This window comes from Idiotropiscis lumnitzeri, unplaced genomic scaffold, assembly GCF_059441095.1.
Source record: "Idiotropiscis lumnitzeri isolate Australia: NSW breed Sydney's pygmy pipehorse unplaced genomic scaffold, RoL_Ilum_1.0 HiC_scaffold_480, whole genome shotgun sequence".
NCBI lineage: Eukaryota > Metazoa > Chordata > Actinopteri > Syngnathiformes > Syngnathidae > Idiotropiscis > Idiotropiscis lumnitzeri.
Window position 1 is genome coordinate 7,501 of NW_028284013.1, and position 4,802 is coordinate 12,302.

Below are 4,802 nucleotides of genomic sequence, written 5' to 3' on the forward strand. Positions count from 1 at the left end.
ACAACCCCAGGGGTGGGGTGGGTAACGGTAGGGAAGTGCCGGCCAACGCGCAGAGGTCGACCCGCAGGCCGAAGGAACCGTCCACCCGAACACCCCGGCGCGAGGCCGGGGCCGGCGGGGGCCCTCCGATGGCGGGTCATGATTGCCAATCGGTCAGTGGTTATGTGTGTGCTGCGGTGCCGGCCAACGCTCAGAGGTCGACCCGCAGGCCGAAGGAACCGTCCACCCGAACACCCCGGCGCGAGGCCGGGGCCGGCAGGGGCCCTCCGATGGCGGGTCATGATTGCCAATCGGTCAGTGGTTGTGTGTGTGCTGCGGTGCCGGCCAACGCTCAGAGGTCGACCCGCAGGCCGAAGGAACCGTCCACCCGAACACCCCGGCGCGAGGCCGGGGCCGGCAGGGGCCCTCCGATGGCGGGTCATGATTGCCAATCGGTCAGTGGTTATGTGTGTGCTGCGGTGCTGCGGTGCCGGCCAACGCTCAGAGGTCGACCCGCAGGCCGAAGGAACCGTCCACCCGAACACCCCGGCGCGAGGCCGGGGCCGGCAGGGGCCCTCCGATGGCGGGTCATGATTGCCAATCGGTCAGTGGTTGTGTGTGTTGCGGTGGGGCCGGGAGGACCGCTCCTCCTGCGTCGGACCCGGGTCATGGGAAGTGCCGTGTGGCGGTGGTGGGGCCGGGAGGACCGCTCCTCCTGCGTCGGACCCGAGTCATGGGAAGTGCCGTGTGGCGGGGCCGGGAGGACCGCTCCTCCTGCGTCGGACCCGAGTCATAGGAAGTGCCGTGTGGCGGGGCCGGGAGGACCGCTCCTCCTGCGTCGGACCCGAGTCATAGGAAGTGCCGTGTGGTGGGGCCGGGAGGACCGCTCCTCCTGCGTCGGACCCGAGTCATAGGAAGTGCCGTGTTGCGCTGGTGGGGCCGTGCCCGCCAACAGCCTTCAGTGGTCGGATACCACGTTTGCAAGCTCCCCGCTGGAATGGGGACTTAGAAGAAATGAGGGGAAAATTCCCCCGGAGCTCCGTGCCTGAGGGCGGGCTGTGAGCCGCGCCGCGTCCGCCAACAGCCTTCCATGGTCGGACACCATTGTTCGCAAGTTGCCCGCTGGAATGGGCACATAGAAGAAATTTCGAGGATAACATCCACCAGAGCGCCAGGGCGGCCGTTATTGCAGTATGCGTCCGCCTGGCAGCTCTCTTCCGCGGGAACCATTGGGCAATTTCTTTCACGGAGGTGGACATAGAAGAATTTTTGTTTCTAAAAACGTGGTTCCTAAAAATGTGCCCCAGGTGTTTTGGAAAACCCGGGTAAACCTGGGAAGTAGGCAAATGACCCTCTGACTAGGGGGAAAAACGTTTGCCTACTGCAGCGCCCCTAATGCAATTCGGCGGAACTGCAACGCCCCTGGTCGCCTAAACGCTACCCCTGGTCGCCTAAACCTCACCCCTGGTCGCCTAAACCTCACCCCTGGTCGCCTAAAAGTCACCCCTGGTCGCCTAAATTGTCAACCCCTGGTCACCTAAATTGTCAACCCCTGGTCGCCTAAAGGGGACTTAGAAGAAATGAGGGGGCAAATTCCCCCGGAGCTCCGTGCCTGAGGGCGGGCTGTGAGCCGCGCCGCGTCCGCCAACAGCCTTCAGTGGTCGGATACAATGTTTGAAAGGTCCCCGCTGGAAAGGGGACTTAGAAGAAATGAGGCAAATTTCCCCGGAGCTCCGTGCCTGAGGGCGGGCTGTGAGCCGCGCCGCGTCCGCCAACAGCCTTCAGTGGTCGGATACAATGTTTGAAAGGTCCCCGCTGGAAAGGGGACTTAGAAGAAATGAGGCAAATTTCCCCGGAGCTCCGTGCCTGAGTGCGGGCTGTGAGCCGTCGCCGCGCCCGCCAACAGCCTTCAGTGGTCGGATACAATGTTTGAAAGTTCCCCGCTGGAAAGGGGACTTAGAAGAAATGAGGCAAATTTCCCCGGAGCTCCGTGCCTGAGGGCGGGCTGTGAGCCGCGCCGCGTCCGCCAACAGCCTTCAGTGGTCGGATACAATGTTTGAAAGGTCCCCGCTGGAAAGGGGACTTAGAAGAAATGAGGCAAATTTCCCCGGAGCTCCGTGCCTGAGGGCGGGCTGTGAGCCGCGCCGCGCCCGCCAACAGCCTTCAGTGGTCGGATACAATGTTTCAAAGTTCCCCGCTGGAAAGGGGACTTAGAAGAAATGAGGCAAATTCACCCGGAGCTCCCGTGCCCGAGGGCCGGCTATGAGCCGCGCCGTGCCCGCCAACAGCCTTCCACGGTCGGATACAATGTTTCAAAGTTCCCCGCTGGAAAGGGGACTTAGAAGGAATTTGTCAAATTCACCCGGAGCTCCGTGCCTGAGGGCCGGCTATGAGCCGCGCCGTGCCCGCCAACAGCCTTCCTTTGGTCGGATACAATGTTTCAAAGTTCCCCGCTGGAAAGGGGACTTAGAAGAAATGAGGCAAATTTCACCGGAGCTCCGTGCCTGAGGGCGGGCTGTGAGCCGCGCCGCGCCCGCCAACAGCCTTCCTTTGGTCGGATACAATGTTTGAAAGTTCCCCGCTGGAAAGGGGACTTAGAAGAAATGAGGCAAATTTCCCCGGAGCTCCGTGCCTGATGGCGGGCTGTGAGCCGCGCCGCGCCCGCCAACAGCCTTCAGTGGTCGGATACAATGTTTGAAAGTTCCCCGCTGGAAAGGGGACTTAGAAGAATTGAGTAAAATTCACCCGGAGCTCCGTGCCCGAGGGCCGGCTATGAGCCGCGCCGCGCCCGCCAACAGCCTTCCTTTGGTCGGATACAATGTTTCAAAGTTCCCCGCTGGAAAGGGGACTTAGAAGAAATTTGTGAAAATTCACCCGGAGCTCCGTGCCTGAGGGCCGGCTATGAGCCGCGCCGTGCCCGCCAACAGCCTTCCACGGTCGGATACAATGTTTCAAAGTTCCCCGCTGGAAAGGGGACTTAGAAGAAATTTGTGAAAATTCACCCGGAGCTCCGTGCCCGAGGGCCGGCTATGAGCCCCGCCGTGCCCGCCAACAGCCTTCCACGGTCGGATACAATGTTTCAAAGTTCCCCGCTGGAAAGGGGACTTAGAAGAAATTTGTGAAAATTCACCCGGAGCTCCGTGCCTGAGGGCCGGCTATGAGCCGCGCCGTGCCCGCCAACAGCCTTCCTTTGGTCGGATACAATGTTTCAAAGTTCCCCGCTGGAAAGGGGACTTAGAAGAAATTTGTAAAATTCACCCCGGAGCTCCGTGCCCGAGGGCCGGCTATGAGCCCCGCCGTGCCCGCCAACAGCCTTCCCACGGTCGGATACAATGTTTCAAAGTTCCCCGCTGGAAAGGGGACTTAGAAGAAATTTGTAAAATTCACCCGGAGCTCCGTGCCTGAGGGCCGGCTATGAGCCGCGCCGTGCCCGCCAACAGCCTTCCACGGTCGGATACAATGTTTCAAAGTTCCCCGCTGGAAAGGGGACTTAGAAGAAATTTGTGAAAATTCACCCGGAGCTCCGTGCCCGAGGGCCGGCTATGAGCCGCGCCGTGCCCGCCAACAGCCTTCCACGGTCGGATACAATGTTTCAAAGTTCCCCGCTGGAAAGGGGACTTAGAAGAAATTTGTGAAAATTCACCCGGAGCTCCGTGCCTGAGGGCCGGCTATGAGCCGCGCCGTGCCCGCCAACAGCCTTCCACGGTCGGATACAATGTTTCAAAGTTCCCCCGCTGGGAAAGGGGACTTAGAAGAAATTTGTGAAAATTCACCCGGAGCTCCCGTGCCCGAGGGCCGGCTATGAGCCGCGCCGTGCCCGCCAACAGCCTTCCACGGTCGGATACAATGTTTCAAAGTTCCCCGCTGGAAAGGGGACTTAGAAGAAATTTGTGAAAATTCACCCGGAGCTCCGTGCCTGAGGGCCGGCTATGAGCCGCGCCGTGCCCGCCAACAGCCTTCCACGGTCGGATACAATGTTTCAAAGTTCCCCGCTGGAAAGGGGACTTAGAAGAATTGAGTAAAATTCACCCGGAGCTCCGTGCCCGAGGGCCGGCTATGAGCCGCGCCGTGCCCGCCAACAGCCTTCCACGGTCGGATACAATGTTTCAAAGTTCCCCGCTGGAAAGGGGACTTAGAAGAAATGAGGCAAATTCACCCGGAGCTCCGTGCCCGAGGGCCGGCTATGAGCCGCGCCGTGCCCGCCAACAGCCTTCCACGGTCGGATACAATGTTTCAAAGTTCCCCGCTGGAAAGGGGACTTAGAAGAAATGAGGCAAATTCACCCGGAGCTCCGTGCCCGAGGGGCCGGCTATGAGCCGCGCCGTGCCCGCCAACAGCCTTCAGTGGTCGGATACAATGTTTCAAAGTTCCCCGCTGGAAAGGGGACTTAGAAGAAATGAGGCAAATTCCCCCGGAGCTCCGTGCTCGAGGGCCGGCTATGAGCCGCGCCGTGCCCGCCAACAGCCTTCCTTTGGTCGGATACAATGTTTCAAAGTTCCCCGCTGGAAAGGGGACTTAGAAGAAATGAGGCAAATTCCCCCGGAGCTCCGTGCTCGAGGGCCGGCTATGAGCCGCGCCGTGCCCGCCAACAGCCTTCCTTTGGTCGGATACAATGTTTCAAAGTTCCCCGCTGGAAAGGGGACTTAGAAGAAATGAGGCAAATTCCCCCGGAGCTCCGTGCTCGAGGGCCGGCTATGAGCCGCGCCGTGCCCGCCAACAGCCTTCCTTTGGTCGGATACAATGTTTCAAAGTTCCCCGCTGGAAAGGGGACTTAGAAGAATTGAGCAAATTTCACCGGAGCTCCGTGCCTGAGGGAGGGGGGC